Source organism: Microtus oregoni, unplaced genomic scaffold, assembly GCF_018167655.1.
Source record: "Microtus oregoni isolate MIOR12 unplaced genomic scaffold, Mior012 000002F_ref0000024, whole genome shotgun sequence".
Taxonomy (NCBI): Eukaryota; Metazoa; Chordata; class Mammalia; order Rodentia; family Cricetidae; genus Microtus; species Microtus oregoni.
In genome coordinates this window covers 1,446,453-1,473,398 of record NW_024543061.1, presented here as the reverse complement: position 1 = coordinate 1,473,398, position 26,946 = coordinate 1,446,453, and the positions used below count along the sequence as shown (strand labels likewise).

General features: G+C 40.6%; 1 protein-coding gene across 1 annotated transcript in view; it reads left to right on the top strand.

Moving 5' to 3' along the window:
- Positions 1-25: 25 nt before the first annotated feature.
- The window catches only part of Gprin3 (GPRIN family member 3), a 65,404-nt gene continuing 38,483 nt past the window's right edge, over positions 26-26,946 (top strand). The window contains exon 1 of the mRNA XM_041639012.1: positions 26-231. The gene's annotated coding sequence lies outside the window, so the exon portion shown is untranslated. The remainder of the gene's footprint in view (positions 232-26,946) is intronic.

Sequence of the window (26,946 nt, the reverse complement as noted above, 5' to 3'; positions counted from 1 at the left end):
GGCTTGGCGCCGAGCGGCGGGGCTGCTGGTCTCCGCCCCGCTCCAGCGCCGCCTCAGCTCTTGGCATAGTAGTCTCAGTTCCTGATCGAGCGGAGCTGGCTCCTGGCTGCAGAGCACCGCGGCATGCCCCCCAGCATCGGAGTGGCCGAGCCAGGACTGGAAATACGCGTGCGACTGGAAGCCTAGCACTGCGCAGGCAACGGCTCAGCCAGGGACAGCCCGCAGGAGCAGGTAAGCAACCCGCCGCCGCCAGAGAGGAGCCGCCCCCGCGGCCACCTGGCCCAGTGGCCAGCCTTGGGACAGGAGCTGGCAATGTGCCCTGTGCTAGTGAAGGAGGAATTTGGTCCCACATTTTGGTCGTGGATTTTTTGCCTGTTGCTCATGTCCCCAGCCCATCTTGCTTCCCAAGAAGGGCCATGTTCCCCGCAGGTGATGTATTTCTCTGCAAGGTTATTGCTCCCTAAGCTCTGACTCAAAGGTAAAAGAGGAAAGCCGCTTGATGATTCCGATCTGGAAATCCTAATCAGTAGGATATGCACACAGCGAATATGCGAAGAGGGGCGTGTTTCTCTCTCTCTCTCTCTCTCTCTCTCTCTCTCTCTCTCTCTCTGTGTGTGTGTGTGTGTGTGTGTGTGAGTGTTGTGCTTGCGCTCGTGTGTTTGGCATTTTTATTATTTTCCTGTGATTATTTCCTGTAAGGTCAAAAACCAAGTCATATGCACTATTTCCCCGTTTACATGCATACATGTGTATGTATTTATTTATATATTTGCATATGTATTTATTCTTGAGGTAGGAAGGAAGAGAAGAGGAAGGTTGGACTGAGGCTGATAAAGGGAAATCAGTGCCGAGCATGATCAGCGTCTAGAGGTGAACTTTGGAACCACAGTAAATCAAGGCAGCGACTAGTGGGTGATAAACCCTTCTCCGGGTAGATTATAGAGAAGGTCTAGATGTTCATCCAGTACACAGCAAATCTTTTTGCTTCACAGACAAATGGAAAAGGCAAGCTTTTAAACACTGGACAAAAGGAGAGGAGAGAGAGGGGAGACTTGGCGCTGGAAAGTCAATTGGGGTGGAGGGAAGGCAGATCAGGCTTCAGGGGCTTTTGAGGGGGTATAGAGAGAAGCTATAGGTAGCCACCCTTCTGCAGCCGCCTTGTCTGAAGGTGTCTAATTCCCTCCATTTTCATAGCACATTTGTTCAGGATCCATAGGTCCATGCTTTCTTTTCTTTCTTTCTTTCTTTTTTTTTTTTTTTTTTTTTTTTTTGTGAAATCTGGGTCATGCCACAATGGGAAGAAACTGAAGTGTTTACAACACCAGAAAGATTTGGAGAGAGAGTGATTAAGGCTTAGCTTCATGAAATATTTACACAGCTCTTGCGTGGGCTTTTGTTTGCTCTTGTTGGTGCTTCTGCATATTTTACCTTGATAATGCGTTGAGCAGACTTCTCCCGAAAGAGCCTATTTTCCAGCTGGAAACTATTCTTTCCTTTCCGTTGTGTTCACCATTGGCCTGTCCTGAGTAACAGTTGTGGGAAGAAAGATACATGAGTCAGAGTACAAAGAAGAAAATCTCTATTGCTAGCCTCAGATGGCCAGAGTTTACATAGAGAATCTTCATTGATGAAGAGTAAGGAAGAATTTGTTCAGTTTTTTTCCAAATTTGTGGTGTGTGGTGGATGTGTGTGTGTGTGTGTGTGTGTTTGTTTGTTTAGTGGGGAGACTGTATTGATCGTAAACAGGAAGACAATGTAGTAACCACCATTCCTATCACCAGTCTAGAAGTTCTGTCACTAGAACGCCAAGAACTCAAGAAGACACAATTAGCCTGCTGCTTCAGTGTGGTGAGATGTCACCTAATCATCAAGTACTGTGGGGAACATGGTATAGCATCGCATACTCACGGGGATAGGGGGGGATGGAGGACTAGCTAAATCAGTTAACCTCAGTTAGTGAAGAAGTGTACTTCCGGCAGTATGTACTAAAATTTGAGTGTTTTAATTGCCTCGAAGACTTTCCCAGAACAGTTATTAGTTCTTGATTATGTCTGAGATATACTTTAAAAGACGCATTTAGATACAGCTATCCTTCGCTGTTGGAGTTCTGTCACAAAATCTGCCACTTACTGGGAAGTCGTTAAATATCAGCCATAGAATCCCAAAATGATAGAATACTGGCTTCAGACAGGGAAGGCACAATTTCCCACACAGCTTGCAGTGGGGCTCTCCAAGGTGGCTGCGTCTCCCCTTTCTGCACTCGCTCCTTCATTCAGCATCCAGTCACTTGCTCATTCAGGTACTCAACTTGTGTTTTCTTGAACAAGGCATGGCCCTTGAATGTGAAAAACAAGAATAAGTAAGACAGAGTCTGAGCTTAAAGCACTTAATGAAGAGACAGATGACGATGCCTAAGAAACTGTGGGAAGGAGCTTCAGTGGTCAGGTTGAGGAGGTGAGGCAAACAAGGCCAAGTTTCCTAGGAACCATACCGATGAGAGCTGCCGCTCTGATTAAGGGGAGAGGGAAGGCCCTTAAGTAAGCAGATGCCTTGGAAGGCAGTCCTGGGATGGGAGGCCCTAAAGGTAGAAGATGGGGAGAAAGAAGGAAGCAACTGTCTATTGCCAAGCTCAGTCCTGAAGGGCTTTGACCTCAGTCTTAAGGAAACTCTTCTCTTTGGAGACAGTGAATCCATTCATGGCAGGGCTGTTCTAGATTGTGCTTCTCCACCTCTATAAGCTTCCAAGATCGGCAATTCATAGTTTAATTTACATTTGTCTGCTTAGAGGAGAGAAGGGCCTTCGAGTAAGCCGTGACTTTCTGTGCCTCAGCCACCTCATCCCCAGTGTCCATCACTGCTTGGTATGTTGTGAAGGCCCATGAAGGAGTAGAGATTGAGTTTATAAAAATGAATTTTAGAAATGTGGGGAATCCTTCCTGGTTTTGCTTTTAATTTGTATTTATTTACTTCTTTACTCATTTGTTTTGAGACGTGGTCTTGCTCTGTAACACAGACTGCTTTTAAACTAACAATCCCCCTGCCTCAACCTCTCAAGTTCAATGAAAGAAGGCATACACTACCACACCCAGCTTGGAAATCTTATTTTTATGATAACAGAACTCAGGGATAAAGGATGGATACTAGTGACTACAGAAAGCATTTTAAATACCTAAAATGACTCCATAAGACAAATACAATCAACAAATAACAGTTATATCTGGAAAATGGATCAAAGAAATCTCAAATGACACATAGAGGTCTGTGTTAATTTTTAAATGAGAGATATAATTATATCAACCATGCAATAATTGGTAACCAACCTCCTAGACCTGGGCATTTCAAACCTCGAGGACAGTTTAGGGAATATGATCAACACTTTTATTGTTGAATATACCAAGGATAGCATTTAAAGGTAGGTGCAGCCCAGAGGAGTTTTAAATGGTTTGTTTTTACGTAAGTACATAATGAACCATGATGTAAGTGTGTGCTCCTGCTTCCCATGTCCTGACTCATCCAGCTGCTACTTACTGCTTTAGGTTTACAAGATGCAGGAGTTGAACTAAGATTACCACACAGGCTTTTATGCACTGACCTGAGCAGTAGAGCTGCATCACTGAGAAGATAACACCTGGGAACTGACCAAATGTGTCAACAGAAATTCAGAGGACACAGTCCTAAGTGCGGAATCCATCCGCAAAGCTTCAGCGAGGGGTTGGAGCTTGAGTTAGTTTGCGAACGATGGTTGGATTCAAGTGGGTAGTGAGAAAAGGGCAGTACGTAGACATGTAGAAAATAGGTGTTTACTATAGAGAAACCATCAACATATGAATCATTCTTCGAGTTGCTAATTTCTCACTGCCTACTCTCTATCCACATCCTACTCTACCTGGCAACAGCAACAGTCACTGATACAGCAAACTCTGAATGACTGCACACTGTCATTAATGACTGCCTTCATGTTGTAGCCCAGAACTTTAATTGCTCTTCCTGCAAGTCCTCTGCTATATGTCATTTGTCCTATACTTTTCCATTCCTCCCCATTTCCCTATAACTGATAGTTTATTCTCTATAGCTGAATATATAGCATTTAGTGTTGTTGGTCATTTTATAGCTAAATTTTCTTTTCTTAATACTTCCAATTTCAGGAAAATCTAGATAGAAAGGTCATTACAGCAGGAACCTGTCCTTTCCTTCATTATTTTTCTTGTTACAGTCGTTTCCTGGTTGGACCTAGATTCGGTTGAATATGATAATTGAACTTCTGACTATTGACAAGATGTACCAACGGGTAGCATGACTCATTTCTCAGAACACAGCTACAAGCACTCAAACAGAGGGGGCAGGGAGGTGGTCAGGTTATTGTCACGTTCAAACAGCAAGTATGCATCATGAACAGAATCCCAGGCTGGGCACCATCACTAAGCAGCCACAAAGCTAAAAAGCTTCAGTGGTCAGCACGCCATTGGCCATATTTTCTTTCCTTTGGTTATTTGGAGTTATGACTGTCATTTTAGTCTAATGTTTAAATATGTTTGTGTGAAACATAAATATTTTGGGTTGGCAAAATGGCTCAGTGGATAAAAACACTTGCTGCTGAGCCTGATGACATGTTCTAGTCACACTTTCTGGAAGGAGGGAACCTCTAGGGAGTGTATCCCCTATGCCAGACATATACTCAATAAAGGAAGGAAGGAGGGAAGGTGGGAGAGAAGAAGACAGGGAGGGAGGGAAGGAAGGAAGGAAGGAAGGAAAGAAAGAAAGAAAGAAAGAAAGAAAGAAAAATGATAAAATTTAAATTTTAAAAAAGGCAGTTTGCACCTGCATGCTCTGTTGTGGGTACCTAATGGTTATTGTGAAGAGAAAAAGTCACAAGAGAAAGTTTTGGTGCCCTTAAAAACAATTTGACTTTCTCCCATGTCTTGCTGTCTCCCCTCTGGAATAAATCCACACTGTGATATTGACCCCCTCTGAATGAAGCTATGCCTTTTCTCAGAACAACAGCACTAGGCCATATAGATTCACCAGCATGAGTTCATTGATTTGGAGTCAAGATATGAGGATTTTAGTGTTTCCCTACTCCATCGTTCTTTTCCTATAGCTGAGTGTTTATATTAATGGTAATCTGAAAGCTTAGCATTCCATTTAGGTTTGGGACGATAAATTTGGAGGCTGCATTTGAATTGGAAAGACATTCTTGAATTAAATGGGGGAAATGTCTATATAATCTTATAGCTTAAATGACTCAGTGTCTTGAATGCCAATGAAAAAATCGCTCACTGATTTTTAACTGGGCATGTGTTGGAGTTAGCAACATAGTAAGAGCACTCCAGTCTTCAAGCTTGTAATTAGATGGTCTTATTTTGAAGCCAGCTATAACTTAGGACCAGATCATAAAGGCCAGAGAGCAAAACTGACCCATGGCCAGACAGCTAAATGAAGTGACGTCTCGGTTCCTAATCCCAAATCCAGGGGTGTTTAGAAATCTGTATTGTTTTAAGGCTCCCAAAAGATTCTGATAGGCATATTTTGGACCATTATATAGCAATAGCAGAGTCCCTGTGAGTCTGTAACATTTCTTCAGTCGTGTTAGGTTACAGCCCAGGCACAGGGCCCAGCGGGGTTGCGGGGTGGCAGTGGTAGTGATGATGTGTGCTGTCAGAGTCTCCTCCTTGGAGGCAGAAGAAACTAACATGTAGTCTTTCCTCCCAAATTGAGGGTGAGTGAAATGTGCCTTTCTAAATCACAAGCTAAGATGAAAGATGGAAAAAAAAAAAAAACCTCTGTTTTATGCAGTATCTCTCTTCTACAGAGTCACAATTCAGAATGAAAATCTGGAAGCCATGACCAATTTTGCAGCACAAAGAATTTGCATAATGTACTCACTAAGGGCAGCATATGGGAAGAGCCATGAAAACTTCAGACCCTCTCTGGCCCTATAGTTCCAGGTGATAGTAAAACTATGAAGATCAGCTGGATGGTTCCATTGGGAGTGTTTAATTCCTGGATCCTCATGATGATGTGTACCACTCTTGCTGCTGCTGGGAAGTTAGCTGTAGTCAGGATTCACAACCATGAGGCTTTCAGAGCCAAGAAATCCATAAAACAAAACAACAACAGCAAAAAGACAAGTCCCTGGCCTCTCTGGGACCTCCATAGTGTTGCTAAGTGAGTGGTAACTATCACAGATCCAAAACTTCTTCAAAACTCACATTTATATCTAGCAACTTTTTGTAGAAAAAGGAAACCTCAGACAAGATATTTTAAGCATACTGCAAACAAACCATTGAAGCAGGAGATCAAGTTTGTGAAGAATAAGATATTGATAGATTCCTGATTCTTGTTCAGGTCTATGGATTATAAATAGCCTAAATGTTAAGGAAGCATATTGTGTCATGGGAAGTTCCTTATAATGGATGCAAATTTGCTTACATGTAACCCTTAAGAGATTAGAGCCCTTGTGCTCTGTTTCCTGAGTAACGGGAGCATCCTCATTTCAGCTCTTGTGGACCACTGATTTCTGAAGTGTAATTAGCTCTGCCCATGCACTCCCCTTAGTGAGTACTCTGTACAAATTCTCTAAGCTGCAGAATTTGGCATTGCTTCCAGATTTTCATTCTGAATTGTGCCTCTGTAAGAAAGAGATACTGAATTAGAGACGTCTTGTTGTTCCCATTCTGTGTTAGCCTGTGATAAGAGTGTGCTTTCCCATGATAAGCTTTTGTAAATTGTTATAAGCACTATTCATTGTGAGTTCCACTTTGTTCAAATCTGGTCTTTGTCTTTGCTGTATGGCATTTAGAAATAAATGCTCATTTCTTCTAAGTCAGTTTCTCAGTGCACTCAATCATAGTTTGAAGCTTTGCTATTTTCCCAAACCTTCCTTGATTCTTGAGCACTGTGTATGGAATTGGTTTTCACATGTGCTTAGTATATCAGTATTTAAGAATGCCCTTTAAAAAATTCTTCTATAAATTATTTCTCCTTAAAAATAAAAGCCAAATGAAGTAATAGTGAAATAAATAGTTTTAAGTAAAGGTTGGTTTTGTTTTCATATTGAACATTCTCTGAAAGCAGAGAGCAGAAACTTGTCAGTTAGGGGGTAGAGGCTTAGCTCTGAGTAGGTGTGAACCGGCTTGGCAATCCCCACCGCCTCAGCATGATTTCTTGTCTTTACCTTGCTTCTTAGAACAGATGACAGCATTTCAGGGATCCTCACTGCATGGGCCTCAGCTTTGTGGAGCTGGACAGGTACCAGCTCAGAAACTAAAACCCATCAGTCAGCAGGCCAGCCAAAGCATCTTAGCCTGCAGGTGTTTGATTTTAACTAAGTCAACGTTCAAAGATGAAATTTATTATAAAAACATGAAATACCGGCCCACGTTCTCTGGGTAGGCACAAAACAGCTGCCTGTGCTATGTGCAGTAACATTATTACAATGTCCTCTTCCCCTGCTGCCCCGCTGAACTTGACGTTTCCTGTAAGTCACTTGTGCTCACCCCTTCCACTTTATTCTGACATGCACTTAGGACTGGCAGGTACGAGTCTTGGAACTCTGCACGAGGTGTTCCAAAGGTGCCACAGGATTCTAAACTTCCATGTCTCACCTAACTCCTTTAAGTGGGAGAGCTTACAAAGTTCCCATCTTCAAAATATGTAGATTGTATAAAATCTTAATAAATACAAGTTGAGTTGACCTAGTCTGTTAGGAAGAGTAGAGGAGTTTTGTTTGTTTATTTGATTGGTCGCTTACTTGATTTTAAGTGTCTTGAAATTGCAATCATTAACAGTTTTTACAATAATTTATTTTTTTCTTTCTCTGAAAGAGCCACTTGAATTGCTTTACATAATTTTAAATGCATTGATGCTTACATACAACATCATATGTTGTTTATATGCTATATTTGCATAGCCTTCTGAAAGCTCAGAGCAACTCCTAGGCTTTGGAGTGTGGGTACTTGAACTAACCCTCCAAGAGTAGCATGGATGCATATCCCTGTTCCTGGCTGGGTCTTGTGAGCTGAGATAAATTCTCTAAGATGATTGCTGCCTCTGCATATGACCCTTCGCTGGTGCTAATTGTGAATATGCTTGCCACTGGAGCTCAGAATTGTGCTGTTGATATGGATAGAGGGATATAGTTGAGGTGACTTTGTCAGGATTAATGAATTTGTGTTGCAAATAAAGACAAATGCCCCTTTGCTTATTTTGTTTGCTTTTTGGTCTTTGTTTTTAACACAAGGTTTCCTGTATCCCAGACTGATCTCTAACTGGCTGTACAGTTGGAGATGACCTTGAACTTCTGAGCCTTCTGCCTCTACATACAGAATGTTGGGGTGTATATTCTGCCCTGACCAGATTTTCTGTGGTGATGGGAATCAAAACCAGGACTTCATTCTCCTTAGGCACTCTGCTGACTAAAATGCACCCCCCAGGAGACAACAGGATGAGATCCCAGACCAACCTTTGGGAAGCAAAAGCTGCCTCAATAGCTCTGAAGTCTCTCGGCCTTCTTCAGCTTTCCTTTCTTGTGAGCACTTCATAAGGCACCCCCACATCAGACCTCCTACCTTCTTTCTAAAAGCATCCCCTCATTTAATTATTAATCCTAACAGTGTCGGTGCTGCAGCAGCTTCATGCCAGGAAGACAGTGCTGAGAATAGCATCATTTGAAGGGAATAGGGGACGCAGCACTACATCCACTTCGGGCTCTCTGCAGCATTTCCTTGCGCCGTAGGAAGTGTGTACCTGTTGGTGCCATGCACTCTGAGATGCACTGATAGCATGGAGGCTCATGATCATAAAATTCTTCAGAAATAGCTTTTTTTTTTCTTAGTAAAGGTAACGTAAGTTTAATATTTCTGTAAGAAAGTGATCTGCACATCTCCTACTGATTATTTTGATGTTTGAAACTGTAGTGATGGCTGAATAAGCAAATACCCCTGTGGGTTTTGTGACTTCTGAGAGGGGGGCCCCTGGAGGTAATAATGTAAGCCAGGATAGACTAGGGATATGTTAGCCTTTATAGATTAAAGAAAAGCATTGATGGATTTAGTCTGGAGCTGGCTTTTAAAAATGTGACTGGGGAAGTCCCCGCTTGGAGGAAGTGCAATTCATTAGTCATTAGTCTAAGCATACTGAGCCTGGGCTATGTGCTAGAGGACCTAGAGTTGAAGGAAATAGCCTAAGCATTTAAATAATCCCCAGCCTCCTGGAATACTGCTACCAGTAACTGTGATTCACCAAAGTAACAGTGGGCCACTTTCCCTGCCAGGATCTCAGGAATTCCCCAAGTAATCTGACAACAAACATCCCCGCCTCTGTCCCCTGTATCTCTTGTTTCTGTAGGCTCCATCAGGTAAGCTTAGCTTCTGTGCATATTCCTAGTTTTACTACATGCTTGCTTCACCCATGTTTCTTTCTTCCCTGGTAGGTCAATCTGAAAACTAGAAATAATTCTCTGTCTAGTTTTAATGTTTCAGGAAATAAGACCTCAGACACACGTCTTCAACTGTGTGTTAAAGTTAAAACTGTTAAAATTCAGAAACCAAGGCACAGTAAGAGCAAAGAGGCAGACTAAAGAAAAACCTTCCCGTTTCTACTGATGGCTGGCCTTAGCACAGGAAGTCTCTTCTGAGTCACAGCCTTGGTAAAACTTCAAGAAAATAGCTACAAATAAGATAAGCAAGAGTAACATTATTACAGAAATCATTTTATTATAAAGATAATAATATAACAAATGTTATAAAAGATTCATTATACTGATAAACCATTGCTGAATTGCTGGTGGTCCTCCAGTAAATGTTGAGTGGTTAGTGACTACTGGTTTGGATAATTGCATAGACCTGGGGACACTCTCTACCCTAGAGCCTCATTATTGGGGCTCCCATTCCAGAATGCTGGAAATGTCCAGCTGTTCCCTTAGCTGCTCTTTGAAATGCCTCAGACCCTCTTGTATTGCCCCCCCCCCCCAGCCCCAACTTGGTGCTGCCCATCACTATTCTGTGGATCTCCCCTCCGGACAACAAACCTGGTAACTGAAGTAACAATGCTCACCTCTGGAATTTTCAAGAGTGATTGTTCCTGTTTCTAGCGCAAACTGAGGGGGAGGTGTCCTTGCTTTTTCACCCAAAAAGCAAGAGAGGAAGCTAACGGCAGGGTGCCACTTCTGTGTGAAAGAGCAACCAGACCTGTCAGGGAGATGGGGAAAGAGTGAAGAGGGAACAGGAACTGAGAGGAACCTTGCAGACTCTCAGCCGTGTTGACTCTAGGCAGTAGGAGAAGGTTGGCGTATTATATTTTATCCATCTACTTTTTAAGAAATGGATGGCAAAGATTACAACTCATACAATTCTCAAACTGCTCTTCCAGATTCCCTGTTGGTATCATTCTGCTGAACCCATTTCTCATGAAAGCTAGAAGGTTACCCTATTATCCTCCCATTAAAAAAATGAGAAAACAGTTTCGGCAAACTCTGCTGAATGGAATACTATCTATTCAGAGTCACCCGGCTGCAGAGCCGGCTTCCATATGCCATGCTGTGCTGAACCTCGAAAATTATCAATAGGAATGACTAACCAGGGTTTAATGGATAGATTTCTCCCAACTTGATGATACTTTAAAAATAAATGTGAAAACTTCTGAAATAGGCATTAGACATAGTTTTTAATAAACGGGTAAGTTCCAGTACAAGCCTTTTAAGTCTGTAAATCATTGTATAGGCAATAAAACCAGCAAACATGACTTTATCAGAATATCCAGGTAACACATATGTTCAGCAAACAACATTTCTTTGTTTCTCAAAAGCAAAGCTAAGTGCATTCTCTATAGTCACGTGCACAGGCAATACACACATGTGCACAAGCACGTGAACACTCACATGCACAGAAGGGATAGCCAGGCCTGTGTTTTGTTGAACTTGCCGTGGACTTTGGACTTAGGAACTATTTATAGAACTGGTGTTTCCGAGATTGCTCTTTTAATCTTAGATATTCATTACTCAGAAATGTTAAGCAATGCCCTATGATAGCTTGTAGCTAAGTGTTCTGCATGAAAACAACTGAAAAAAGAAAACCATATGCACGGGAGGCTGAAGATAGCCTTTAAACTCTGATGCCACGCAAATGCTAAGGTCTTCATTATTGGTGTTCTTAATGGCACTCACTGTCGTACCAGAGCCTCATCCATGCAGTGAGCTACTTCACCACTCCCAAGCTATGTTTCTGATGCAGCAGTGGACTTGAAATATATCGGTCTCAGTCAACTTCAACGATGAAAATTAACTATTCTTAAAAGTCATTGATATTTTCCTAGTAAATAAGAAATTGAGGGAATTCTCCTCAGGGCTGGTTCTGTCCTGCTCCTCTAGAAGCCTTTCACCACCATTACCATGTCAAAAAACCCTCTCTGTTGCAAGGAGTGGTGGCAAGGACTGTGCTCTGTTGTGTCTGGAGACTTCCAGTGGCTTATGAAATGAACTTAGATAGTCACGGGTTTCCTTCTAAGTTTAACAGTTACGAAAGTATGAGTTTGTCTTTTAAAGCTATCTGACTGGCATGCTAAACCTGTGATATCACGGGTGAAATTCCTTCTGCAGAGGCTAATCTTTTCTAAATAGGTCAGTAGCTAAAGTCTACTTAATAAAAATATTCAGTAAAAATTAATTTAGATAAGTAGCATCTAAGAGAAGATCAATGTAATGGAAATACTCACGTGATCCAGGAGGCCATGCTGTGGGCCTCAGTTCCTGCTGTGGATGTCAGCTCCAAGTCCTGCTCCTTTTCACCCCATCCATCAGGGTTTGTTCTTTAGCCATGTTCCATGCTCATGGAGTTAAGATGCCCTTGACACTTTTTCCAAGACACATTCTTTTTACTATATACCCTTACTTACCATATACCCTTACTTACACCCTTCTGCTCACCAGTAAGATTGCTTTTGTTCACTTATAGGTAGATTTTTAACGAGATGCTCCATGGAATACTCATGCTCTAGGCCAGTGGTTCTCAATCTGTGGGTTGTGACCCCTTTAGGAAGGTGTCAAAGGATCATTTCACCGGGGTCACCTAAGGCCATCAGAATGTAAACAGAGATGTTTACCTTACAACTCATAATGGCAGAAAATTCCAGCTATGAAGTAGCAATGGAAATGATTTTATGGTTGGGGGTCACCACAACAAGAGGAACTGTATTAAAGGGTCACAGCCTTAGGAAGGTCGAGAAGCACTGCATCAGGCAGTGTAGATACGTTAGGGAAGCTGAGAAACTCCTAGCTGCCATCAACAGTGTTCTTGTGAGTGTTGAACATCTGCCATTCCTGCTGAAGACAAAGCCCTTGAGAGCCCTGGACCTCTGCCATAATCTTTTCTTTGTCCTTCCTGAACACTTAGAGATCTTTGGTAGGAAGTCCCTCCATTGATAACATGCACTGTAAGAGACTCATATCACAAACCTCAAGGTGTTCTGAAGGAAGGTATTATGAGCACAGACAAAAGGGCTCTATTCTCACAGCTAGACATGGAGACTCTGAAGTCACTTTAGACACTGTAGGAGAAACCGGTGCTGATTTAGGGTTGTAAGGTAATTCGTTTTTGTTCACTTGGAGATTTTACAAGGTCAAGACACATGTGAAAATTTAGCACGTCGGTTTCTTGGAATTTTAAAAAGATCAGTGACATTAAGATGGGAGCTAGATTTCAGTAGTATTTCATTGCTTTTTTCACATAAATTACATTCCCCCCCCACACACAATAAATGGTTAAGGTGAAACTATTATTGGGGTTGTTTGCCCTCAGGGAACATTTCCGACCGTACACATGCTCCCCAATGCAGCAAACACACATTTTCGCGAGCATCTGTGAACTGTCACATCTGCTTTACGCTGGCTGGCGACTCCTGTGATTTGAATTGGTGAAGAGGAAATGGCTGTGGTTTCCTGCCGGAGTTTCAGTGCAATGGTGAGAAGAGCAGGAGAGGACGAGGCCCTTGTGGTTGCCTGCCTGCCTGCCTACTGCTGCTCTTGTCTCTTTTGTGAACAACAGGAAGCCAACATTTGTACTTAACTGATTTCAGCTCATGTTCAGGGAGGACTAATATGCACGCCAGTGTGGAGAGGATCAAATGAAAAAAAAGATAACTGCCTTGAAGGGGTGAATTCTAACAAAGAAGGTGAAATATCAATAATTTAGGCAAAGAAAAGCAAAACACAGGAGAGTTTCTCTATGTTTACTGGAAACACATTGTGATAAGTCTGATTAACTGGAATTGCTTGCACATGTATAATGTTATATTTCATTGTGAGTCCATGTAACTCTTCAGGTAGCCTGAGATTAGGGTATGTTCTAAAGGAAGAACTGGTCAACTCTATTAGTTTGGGTGCTGATTGGTAAGTGGGTTGATTATTTTTGAGACAGGGTCTCACTATGTAACCTGCGTTAGCTTTGAACTTACTTTGTAGCCCAGACAGTGAGAACTCCAGGCATATATCCTGCTTCAGTCTCCTGAATGCTGTGGTTATGTTTCTATGCCATCAATCCCTGCTATGGATAGTTTTTAAGGCTGCTTATTGAACCAAAGTACAAATTATTTTGGCAAGTTTTCTGTTCTCTTAGTGTGAACTGAACTCCAAAATTAGTTATTTGGAACGTGTGTGTGATGGAGTTCATGTGTGTGCACACACTCACACATGTGCATGCATGCATCTGTGTAAAAGAGCATGCAGATAAGCTTGCATGCCAAATCCAAAGCAAGACATCTATGGCCTTCCCTGTTGCTAGTACCATTATTCCCTTGAAACAGAGCCTGTCCCTGAACTATAAGCTCATAGTTTTGCCTGGACTGCTGGCCAGTGTGATCTCAGGGTCAATCTGATTGCCCGCCAATGCTGGAGTTGCAACATCTATGCCTGGCTTTTCACATTTTCACATCAGATGCTAGGGATTTAAACTCAGGTCCTCATAGATGTTCTTCCCACTGAACTACCTCCTCTGCCACAGTCTATTATTTTTATATGAAGAGAGGAAAATGCATATTCCAAACCCCTGCCACAAAAAGAAAAAATTAAATGATATAGTTTAATAACTTGATACTATTTCCTATGTAGTACCATAACTTTTCAAGGATTTATATTTGTTGATGTGAGTGTTTTATCTGTACATTATATGTGTCCCACATGAATGCAAGGCCTGGTGAGGACAAAAAAGGTCATTGTATCCCCTGGAACTGGAGTTACAAATTGTTGTGAGCTGCCATGTTGGTGGGAGGAGCCAATCTGGGTCCTCTGCAAGAGCAGTAAGTGCTATTAACTACTCAGCCACCTATGATAATGTTATAATGGGCATACATAGAAAAACATTTATAACCCAACACATACTCTTAACAGGAAAGACTCAATGGAAAATTACTATGGAAACTAAACAGCTCTAACAATACACAATGGTGAATACATCCTAACCTTTACATTCTATACAAGGTGAGCGCCCCAAATTGCTTTTGCAACGACATAGTGCATCTTCTATCTTCTTTGTAGGCCCAGGGAATCCATGCATGAAATATTTCAACATTCCATTTGTATCACCCAATTCTCTTCTTTCTAAAGTGGGCAAATAAAAATGTATGGTTTAAACAAGTATCCAGGAAAACCACTAAAAGTTTAAAATTCCAGGAAAAAAAAGGAAGATGGTACAATGGTTTAATTGAAATTCTTCTGCTATTCCAAAGAGATAAAATTAGACAATAGTACATGCCTCAGTTATGTTGGCGAATGTGTTAGTCTATTCTGGACATACAGGACTACTTCATACATAACCAAGTAGAAGGGGAGGGAACACTGAGCATGGCCTTACTATGGAAGTAGAAATATTACGAGTCTAAAAGATTAAGTTTTCAAATTTCATGGTTATTCTGGCAAATGTTCAAGAAAAGGTGATGGGGAAATGCTGAAAAAAAAAAAAAACCCTGACAACAAGTATAAGCAAGAACATAAGTCATCAGGGACTCTCTTCTGATAGTGGTTATCTGAGGTCCTGGAACTGCAGGGGCCTCTATATTTCTATGCAGTTACGAAGATCTGTCTAAGCTAAGTTAGCATTAGAGTAAAATGTATTTAGCGCATTAACTGAGCAGCTATCTTGACTTACAACGTAGAATAAACACAGTACTGGCTGTTCCCTCCCCTGCTTGCAGAGCTGACTGACCTGTGGCTCCCTGTCGCTGCTCAGTGTTTCAAAACAGTTTAATATTATATGTCTTTTGTCGGGACAAAAAACCAGATCCCAAATTTGAAACATATTTTTTATTCAATGTGTATTAAATATCAGTGAAGTAAAAAAAAAAAAAGACATTCAGTCAAGAGCTGTCTACTCTCTTGATTGTGCTGATGGTTATACCTTAAACATTTGCCAGAATTCACAAACATAAAAAGCGTAGATATAACTGTATGTGAATTTTCATTATTAAAAGCAATAAAATCCAGCTGAGAATTATGGCCCAGAGTATAATATCCTCCTTGTTCTGAGGTCAGAAATCTGAGTCATCTGGAGAAAATGCTTATCCCGATCCTGTTAAAATGGACCTCAGATTTCAGCTAACAGCTCCATTGCCTAAGATGACATTGTGTTACCGCTCTGGTGAGCATGTGTGTGAGCCTCACATGCCGTGTTCCCTCTGCTGTCTGTGTGATTCGGGCATGCCTGATAGCCACACCCACATTCAGACAGGGGAATGATGCCTTCCCATTTTTCTGACTCATGAACAGTGGCTTCCTGTCATAAAGGCTAATGTTGAGATACTTAGGGTCCCATGAGATGTGGGACTTGTAACCTAGCACGAAAGAAAGACACACGCCTCAGTAACTGTCATCCAGACTACTGCAAATCCTGTAATCGAGGTTGCTTCCCTGTATTGAGGCTTTAGAGAGGGCTATCAGGAGAGGATTATTACACAGACTGGCATTTTTCCAGAAACTGAAATTTTCCCTGTTTCTAACCGCTTTGAGAAATGATTTTTTTCCCTGCCATTCTCACCAGTTTTTCTCCACACATTGCCAATCTCTACGCATATGCAGGTGTGGATGGGGGGGGGGAGGGGAGAAAGAAAGGCAGGGAAGGACAAGCATGGTCAAGGCAAGCAATACCTGTTCAGCCCAAGCTGAGGAGGACAGGCCAAATCGCTGCCACCTTTTAAAACTGGAATGATTCTTATTGGCTGCGGTCCAGGCAGATTACTGGAAGCAATGTTTTAAAGCAGTGTTGGAAACACCATGAACGACTGGAGCTTTTTCACCATCATAAACCACTGAAGGGTTTTTGAGCTCAGACTCATGGGATCAGACTGGTTTCAACAGGATGTCATTTGACACAGTGAGACTGGGAGATTGACTGGGGATCGGCAGCTACTGTACTATTCTACCTGGAGAACAGTAGGGAAGAGCTGGGACTGTGCTCTTAGTTTGACAGCAACACAGCACAGTGTCTGAAGCACTGGGTATCAGTGACGTCACTGTGGATGACCTGTGAGTGCTATGTTGCTGAGAGCTGTGCTGGGATAGTTGAGTCTCAGCTGCTGCTGTCAGAATCAAAGTTACAAATACTTCTGGCAGATATGAGCCAGGAATCAGTGACTTCATCCCTGGAGGCAGGAAGGATGCCAAAACCACCAAATGACAGAGAAAACATTGGTGTCGTTAACACGAATAAGGATGCCAAGAGTTAGAGTCTGTGCGGGTAGAATAGCACTAAACCCAGTAGCAGATGTGGCTGGTGGCATTCAGACACAACACTCCGCTCAGCTGTCCAGCTGCACATGGAGCGCTGAGCAGGAGAGGGAGCGGGGCCTCAATCTGCAGTCAGTACCCTTAGACACCGATTCCCAGGGACAGGCCCAAGAGTTTTAACAAAGGGAATTCAGAGCCAGGAAAAGGGAAGTTGAAATCAAAGCCACAAAGAGGCCATCTGCCAGCAAGAGGGAGCATCAGGCAGAAGTGACGTTGGCAAAATGATCCCAGACATTATTGCAATTAGGAATATGATTGGGTTTGCTGTGGAAAGGAAGTAAGATCCAGCACTAAGCAGTCTCACGCAAGAGGCGGGAAAGTAGGAGCAGTTACCAGGCAGTCATAGAAAAAAACACACTCACCTTCCCTCGCCTTTAGGGATGCTGAGAACTGTAACCCAGACCTTACGAGGGTTGTATATGATGCTGCCTTTTTCTTTAAAAAATAAATCGCAGGCTAAATGTGTTGCATAATAACATCTCCTGCCCTTTAAAGGGTAAAATGATGTAGCTCGCTTCAGTTTAGAAGAGCTGTGTTTTCCTGACAGAGCATATTGTTTTCAGTAGCTCCTGAGAATACCCTGTTTGCAAAAGCAGATTTTCCTCAACCAGGCTGAAGCTGAATCCCATCAAGTTACATGAGCTAAGAGCAACTTGCATCCCAGCTTTCCTCTTCTCTTGAGTAGTGTGTGTTAAAGACTCAGTTGCAGTCCTGACAGTGGCAGGCACGTGTTTTTATGAAAACACAATTGGCTCAAAATCAATACTTAAGAGAAAAATTAAACAGAATGTTTGGTGGCATGAACATGCCTATAATTTCCTGTGCATGAGGAAGGCACAAGAGCATCATCCAGTATGTTTGCATGGTTCAGGCCCGAGAGACTAAGCATCTCTACTTTGATGCACACAAAAGTCAGCTTGCTTTGCTGAGAAACAATTTGGAAAGTGTCTCTCTTCCAGGACCATCAACTTTTTACTATTTCAAATAGACCCTTTAAAAAATGTCCACAACTGAAAAATCACAGTGAGAAAGGAGAAAGACTTCAGATATCTGCAGTTCCCCAGGGGAAACCACTGCAAAGAGTAGGTTCTTCCCACAATACATTATGGCATGCATAAGGTGACTCATCAAAAAAATATATATATCTGGGCACTGACAGGGCTAAGAAGATGACTCGGATGGAAAAGTAGTTGATATGCAAGCATGAAAACCTGAATTGATATCCCAAGCACTCTTGTCTAAAGCTAGCACACTTATAATGCCAGCCCCGAGAGCTGGAAACAAGAGGATCCCTGGGGCTTGCTGGCTAACCAACCTAGCCAACTAATTAACTCTAGGTTCATTGAAAGACCCTGCCTCAAAAATAAAAGTTGAAGAGCAAGAATAAGACACAATATCTACTTTTATCCTACACATGCACACATTCACACATGAATGCACACACATATATGTACACACACACACAGGAAATAAAATACTGTAGGGTTTCCAATAAAATATTATATTAAAAATATGGACACTCTCAAGAAAATTGATGCAAACATCTGTTCCTGATGCTGACACTCAAGTCAACACATGAGCCCTCTGGTGATTAGAACACTTGCTTGTGCATCCCCCTTGCACTTCTTTTTATTCTAATACAAGAGTTACCTTTATTGGTATAGCTTCCCTACAATGTTCAATTTGGAGGAGCACATCCAGATTTTGTATGTCTTAATTTATCTGTGTAGTACTTAAAGCACTTAGCACAAAGTATGTATAAGTGGAAGCCTCAATGTATATTTACTGAATTCATTTCTATTTTCCATTGAGTTTAGTACTGCTGAATTCCTCAAGGTCCTGAGACTTGATTAGTATGTTTAAAAAATCATTTGCTTTGTCAATATTTTTGTGGAGATGTTTCTAAATTTTTATACCATTTGACAGCGAGTTGTTGTTTTTAAATGTTTTAGTATGTTTATTGCAATAAGAAAACCATGTATTTCCCATCAGTACTTGGTTGATTTTTTTTCCTTTTTTATTTTGATTTTTTGAGACAAGGTGTTAATGCCACCCAGGTGCAACTGGAGCTCACTATACAGCTGCTGAGAATGTCCATAACCTGACCTCCACCTCCACTTCCCCCGTGTGAGGATGGCGTGCATGTGCCACTAGACTCTTGAGTTTCCTTTTTAATTGCTTTCTTCTTTTTAAATTATTTTTTCTTTAGAATTTCATACCGTTACTGCGTTTAGATCATTTCTTCCTTCTTCTCCCCACTCCAATATATCCATTTACTGTTGCTAGCATGTATATGCATTTAGGACTGACAACTTAAATTACATAACCTATTAGAGGTCTTATTCCCACATAAGACTGTTATTCCTTCTCTTAGCAGCCCTTACTTGCCAGTAGCTATTAATTTGGGTGTGAAGCTTTCTGAGATGTCTCCCATCCACAGTTACATGTGCTGTCAGTGTGCATATCTTGGTTAGGCAGCAATATTGTTAATATGTTAAGGCTGTAGCTCCCTGTCAGATATATAAGACATCCCACCTGACATCCTTGTCCTCTGGCTTTTACTGTCTTTCGGCCCTCTCTTCCACAGTGCTCTATGAGCCTTAAGTGTAGAGTTTGTATTGTATAACTTAGGGTTGGACACCTTGTAACCACTTGCCTTCTTCATTTTAACTAGTTATAGACTTCTGTAATGGTCTCATCTACTACAAAAAGAAGCTTCTTTGATGACGAGTGAGAACTATGATTACTTGTGGGCATAAGGATGGATATTTTGGATGCAATTACGAATTCACCTCGTTTAAGAAAGTGATGATAGTAGATTTTCTAGGGACCATGACCTCACCAGTTGGTCATATTTACAGTGTGAGGCATGAATTTCCTCCTACTAAGTGATTCTTAAGTAAAACGAAATGACTGATGGTTACTTCCAGTAGAAGCCACTATTGCCCCTTTGGTACTATCTTGCTGTGATGGCCATTGTTGTGGTTCCTAAGCCTTACAGCTGACTGGAACTGTTTATTGGTTTTCTTCCCTGGCAACTTACATTGCACCTTAAGATATTCTAAGAGCTGGTCCTCAGGGAGGAGCTTCTAGGCCAGTTCCCACTTGATTCCACCAAGTCCTATGTCTGAAGTATGTAATGTCTTCAACAATAAGGTCTTACTTTCAAGTTCTGTGGGGCAGTCATGGGCAATGACAATAGTCTATATTATTTTAGTCTTCTTGAACTCCCATGACCAACAACTCAAAGGAAGATTCCCCAGTCCTGGCCCTGGGGCTTTGTTAGATAGTCTACAACTCCTATAGAGAACAATAACACAGCAAGATGAATAATTTCATTTAAATAATATCGCATACATATATTTGCTATATGTAGTTTTTAAAGGTAAAATAATTTATTTTCTATGCATTTTCAAACATCCTTATCCCTCTTCCTTCCCTCTCTTCTGTATTGCCCTTCCTCTCCATTCCTGTTTAAAGTCCTCCCATATTTCCCATTTCCTCTTTCATACCATCTCTGTCCCTCCAGCCCCCTCTCTAGAGCCCCCTGCCCATCCACCCATGGTTTACTTTCTCAGCTTCTGTAGTTATTTCAGATTATATACTCATAGCCAACAGTTTAGAGATAGAACCCCAATATAATAGAAAATGTGCAGCATTTTCATTTAGGGTCTGAGTTACCTTACTCAATATAGTAATTTTCGGTATCACCTATTTTACTTGCAAATTGCTTGGTTTCCTTCTTTGTTACTACTGAATAATAGTCATTGTATATGTACCACATTTTCATTATCCATTTATCTGTTAAAGGACAAATAGGCTGCTTCCATTTCTTAGCTATTCTGGTTTGAACCTGTGAATGCTGTAACACTGTCTGTGACTTCATATGTGTATTAGCCTTGTGCCTGGAAGACTCTGTGTTCTTGGAGTCATTCACCACCTTTGTCTCTCATAGTCTCTCTGTCTCCTCTTCTGCGTAGATGCCTGGTCTTTGAGGGGAGGGTTTTGATAAAGACATTTTATTGAAGAGTAGGTGCTCCAAATCTCTTGGCCCCCACACATTGTCCTGTTGTGGGTCTCTGTGTTAATTGCCATCTGCTGCAAGAAGAGGCTTCTCAGATGAGAATTGAGTGATGCTAGGCTCTAAGAGTATAGCAGTGTATCGGTAGGAGTCAATTTATTGCTATGTTCTTGCAGCATAACGGTAGTAGCAGGTCTTCCCCCCAGGACCAATCTATATAATTTCAGGTTTGTGGTGACTTTGGCACTGGCAGGGTTGTAGGTTCCATCTCACGGAGTGAAGATTAAATTAAATTAAAAAGTGGTTGATTACTCCTACTTGTTTCATGACTGCAGTCAGGTCATTGCTGCAGATCACAGGGTTTATAGCTGGGTGATACTGATGATGACAATGATAATAACTTTTTTGTATAGTAGCGTGCAGGTATCTTCCAACAATATGAGTACTGATCAGTAAAGGTTAAGCTTCTTTGTGAGTAGCAGCTTGATTTCTCTGTGTTCGATGACATCATAAGTAAACAGTGTCTTCACCAATATGGCTCTACTATCAGGTTGTAGAGAGTAAGCAATAGCCTTGGAAATGGTCTGTGATATTTAAAGCCGGGGGGCAGGGGTCCTATGAGACCTCTTTAGCCAAAAATTCAACAAGATGTAGCTAACTCCTGGCATAGGAGGTTTTACTTGGTGGCATAGGGTGATGAAATCTCAAAGTAGTTTTAAGGCTGAAGATGTTGGACAATTTTTAAGTGTTTCTCAGACATTTGTGTTTCATCTTTTGAGAATGCTCTGCTCAGTTCTCTACCTGATATTTTAATTGGGTTATTTGTTTAATTGATGTTGAGTCCTTTATATATTCTAGATAGGAGTCCTCTATCAGAATTATAATTGATAAAACTCTATTTACATTCTGTAGTTTCCACTTTGCCTGAATGCTATTTTTGTGAAAAATGTGCTTTTCAGGTTCATAAAGTCTCATTTATTAATTGTTGGTCATAGTACTTGTGGTATTGGTTTCCAGTTCAAAAGACCTTATACTGTGCCACTGAGTCCAAGACTATCCCTCCTCTTCTATCATATTTTAGTGTATCTGGTCATATATTGAAGTCCTTGATGTATTTAGAGTTAAGTTTTGTGCAGAGTGATATAGGCCTATTTACATTAGGTCCATATTTACATTAGCTCTATTACAATAGATAGGGATCTATTTACATTCTTCTACATGCAGTCAAACCAGTTTGACTAGCACAATTTGTTGAAGATACTGTCTTTTCTCCAGTGTGCATTTTTGGCTTTGGTGGTGTGTGTGTGTGTTTGTGTGTGTGTGTGTGTGTGTGTGTGTGTGTAGTTGTGTGGTATTATGTCCGGGTCTTCAGTTTGACTCCCTTGACCACTGTGTCTATTTTTATACCAATGCCAGGCTGTTTTGATTGCTATAGATCTTTAATACAACTTGAACTCCATAACGGTGGGTGATTCCTCTAACAGTTCTTATATTATTTGGGATTGTTTTACATATATTGGTTTTAGGGAATTTCCATAGGAAGGTGATTTAAAAAAATCTGTGAAGAATTGTGTTGGAATTTTAATGAGGAATAAATTGAATCTTTAGGTTGCTTTTGTTAGTATATCCATTTTCACAATATCAGTTCTACTGATCTATGACTATGGGAGCTCTTTTCATCTTCTAGTGTCCTCTTCAATTTTTTTTCTTTAATGTCTTAAAGATTTTATTATAGAAGTTTTTTTTTCTTGCTTGGATAGACTTATCTCTAGGTATTTTATTTTTTGGCTATTATGAAAGGTAGCTTTTTCCTAATTCCTTTCACAATATGTTTCCTATTTGTAAAGAAGAGGATAGATTTTTGTATGTTAATTTTATACACTAAATTTTGCTGTAGAAGTTTTCCTGTGATGTCCTTAGGGGATTTATGTATAAAAACATGTAAACTGCAAAGAAAGATGCTTTGACTTCTTCCTTTCCTATTTGTAGTCTCTTGTTCAACTTTGGTTGCCTTACTGCTCTTGTTAAGATTTCAAGTAGTGTACTGAGTAGCTATGGGGAGAGTGGACAACCTTGTCTTCTTCCTGACTTCAGTCAGCACTTTTGTCATAAAGAGATGTTGGGTTTTGTCAAAAGTCTTTTGTGCAGCTAACGAGGTGATAATGTGACTTTTGTCTTTCAGTCTGTTTATGTAGCAGCTTACATTTATCAATTTATGTATGTTGAATGATCCCTAAATTTTGGTGGATGATCTTTTTAAGTGTCCTTGTATTCAGTTTGCAAGTATTTACTGAGAACTTTTACATATGTGTTCATCAGGGATACTGGGCTAATGTTTTTTTGCTTGGGTCTTTGTGTGGTTTTGATATTAGGGTAGTAGGTGCCTCATAAAAAGAACTAGAAGGGGTTGCTTCAGTTTTCTATTTTATGGAATAATTTCAGAAGAATGGGCATAAGTTTTTCTTTTAATGTCTGGTAGATTTCTCTGCTGTGTTTATCTGGTCCTGGGAAGTTTTTTGTTGGGAGATTTTTTTTTATTAATGCTTCTATTTCCCTTAGAGTTATGTATCTTTATATTGTTTATTTCATCTTTGTTTACTTGGTTTAACTTTGTTAGGTTATACATATAAAGAAGTTAATACTCTTTTAAGGTTTTCACTTTGATGTAGTACAGATTTTTAAAACATTTTCATGTTTCTCGTGAGTTTCCTTTGTGTGTGTTATAACGTTTCTCTTTTCACCTCTATCTTTATTAATTTGGATCTTCCTTCTCTGTAGTTTGGTTAATTTTGCTAAGGGTTTGCCAATCTTGTTGATTTTCTCCAAGAGGCACGTCTCTATTATATTGATTTTTTTTGTAATTTTTCTTTTGTTTGTTTATATCTCATTACTTTCCATCCTCAGTGTGATTATTTCTTCCCATCTTTCCATCTGCTGTTTTGGACACTATTTCTTCTTGCTTTTCTATTGTTTCCAGTGTGTCATCGATAGCTGTTTATTCCCATGACATTAATGGCATTATTGAACCCATGAGCATCTTGTCATTTATGATGGTTTGAATGAGAATACCCTCCATAGGTTCAAATATTTGAATATTTGCTTCTCAGTTGGCAGACTATTTAGGAAAGATTAAGAGGTATGGCCGTATTAGAGGAAGTACATCACATGGGTCAACCCATGCTATGTCCAGTCTTGATTTCTCTCTGTCTCCATCATGTGGATCAAGATTCTAGCTATCTTCTGGTGTTCCAGTGCTATGCCTGCCTTCCTGTTGTGTTGCTCCCCTTCATGATGGAAATGAACTAACTCTCTGAAACTGTAAGCAAGTTCCCCTTAAATGCCTTCTTTTTTAAGTAGGCTTTGTCTCTTCACACAGCAGTAGAACAGTAACTAAGACACCATGGCACTTACTTTTTAGTTCAAATGGTTCACAGCTGGATCAGACTGTTTATGCTTCTCTTCAACCCAGCAATCTATATAACATCTTCTGATACTTTGAGCACCAGCTAACAGGAAAGGAGCATCCTGGTTGATACCAATATTGTTTTTTTTTTTCCATATCCTATGACAAATAAGTGTGACATCTCTAAAATTAGGGTCTTTTCAAGTTCTGGTTGGAAACCAAAAGCAGTGACAATTGCTTGTATTTTTTTCAGGGGTCTCTGGGACACCTCTGACCAACAACTTGATTTGTGATATCCAAAACCTGGCACTGACCTCTTAATTTGGCACCCTATGGCTTTCTGAATGAACATAATACACTGCATAGGATACATAACTTCAATTAAACACATGCACATATCTTATCAAATAGGTAGGTTTTCATGTGACTTTCCCAAATGTCCTTAAAGATAGTTTTCCTTTCTGATACTCTTTTCCCTACCAAAAATAGTAAATCACTACAAAAATGTATGACTATACTTGATTTCATGTTACAGTACAGAGCCGTAGTAGTTAGAATAGAATGTGGTACTGGAACAGAAACAGACACAATGAATGACAGAGGAGAATCAAGGTCCCACAAACAACTCAATGAACCTGCAACCTACAAACACCAAAAATGAACACTGGAGGAAAGACAACATCTTTAACAAATAATACTGGAAAAACTGAATATCCAAATATTGAAGGTTGAAACTTGATTCTTCTCTCTCATCCTGCAAACAAATTAATTCCAAATGAATCAAATATCCCAAAAAAGACCTGAAACTCTGAAACTTCTTCTTAAAGAAAGACCAGGGTTCGGGTTAGGATGTACGTTCAGGTAAGGACTTTCTGAATAAGACTCCAGTTGCCTAGGAAACAAGACCAACAATCAAAAAGTGGGACTTAATGAAATTCAGAAGCTGTTGTGCTGCAAAGAAAACTGTTAATTGACTAAAAAGGCAGCCTACATAACGGGGGAAAATGTCTTTGCCAGCTATATATCTGACAGGGAATTATTTGTCTAGAACATACATGGAACCAAAAATACTAAAGACTGAGAAAGAAAGAAAAGAAATAATTATATACTGGGCTATGGAATTGAACAGAGAATTCTCAGAAGAAGAAATATAAATAAATAAAGCGTATTTTTAAAAATGCTCATCAACCTTAGTCATCCAGGAAGCACAAGAGAGAACTACATTAAGATCTTATCATGGACAGTAGGGCTGAGATGAAGAAACAAAAAGTAAGAAATCCTGCAGAGGATGTTGGGGATGGGGAACCCTCATGCACTGCCAGTGGGAGTGCAAATTGGTGCAGTTATTACAGAACCTTAGGAAAATGTATGGAACCAAAAAACAGTAGACAAAGTGAGGTAATTCCAATTCAGAAACAGAGGCATTACATAATCTCATTTCTATGTGGATCCTATTAGTCAAAGCTTCAGATTTGTATGCTTAATTTGGCATACCTGAAGAATCTTGAAGTTAAAGAAGAACCATCCTTAGGTTGAAGGAAGAAATACCCTAATGGGGGCAAGAGAAATAGAAGAACATAAAAGCACATCGCCTCCCCAACAAAATATCTGGTAGAAATTTAGACAAAAAAAAAATGAATTGTGTCACAAGTCACTTGCCATTAACAATTTCTTCCCAACATCCCTACTCCCAGCTTGTGCATTGGGACACACTAGTTTTCATATTTCTTTTCTTCATCAATGTACATTTTTGCTTGTGCATGGGTGAGTATTCGGTAGTTTCCTTTAGGGGTGATTATGCAGATAGGATTAAATGTCCTACTTTGGAAAAATAAAATGATGTGCATTTGAATGACAGAACAAGAAGCTGAGGTTTATGCAATATCACCTAACATTCCCAGTGCACTTTTAGAATTAAAATACCTGCCGTGGTCCATTATCCAGTTACTCTGTGAAGGATGGAGTAGATATGGTAAGAAAAGGGAGAGTATAGTAATATGTAGTGGAATGATGAGACTGGCCTAGTGGTGAGTTCTAGTAGTAATAAATAAATAGATTAAAATAACAGATAATTGTACTACTCATATCACTAATGCTAAACAGCAAAATCGCTCTCATTGGTATATTCCAAACCTCTCCTAAGAGCAGACACTGGCACAATAAGTTAGGTTCTTTCATCTTTATGAGAAAAACATTATAAATGCTAGGCACCACGTAATATATTTACCTATGGTCACACACTAATGAATGACAAGCTGGATGTGAACCTAAACAGTCCTGCTCTGGAGACATACCCCTAACAGCTGTTCTTTCAAGGACAGTATTTATTGTCAGGCACACAATCATTCTGAACAACTAGTAAAGAGTTCCTGGTTGTATCTACCATGTGTCATTACTCTTCCTCCCCTGCTCCTTTTCTTTCCTTGACCTTCCAAACCTTCACTTGACTAACTCCCCACATGCAAGTCAAAGCTCAGGTGCCAACAGGGACAACGTCTTCCAAGGTCCCTAAGAGCGGGATGGATCCCTTGTCTCATAGACTTACAGTGAACAGCCTATATGTGAACAGGCAGCATTCGCAGTCTTGTTTCCTTTCAGCTTGCATTAGAGACCTTGCCTATTTATTCCTCTTCTCACACTCACATGGTACGGCTGAAGCAATACCACATATATTCTAAATCCATTGCTTCTCCAATTGCCCTCTGCCTAGACCTTGGTCCTCTGTCTTCCCCTGACTTCCAACAGGGCACACCC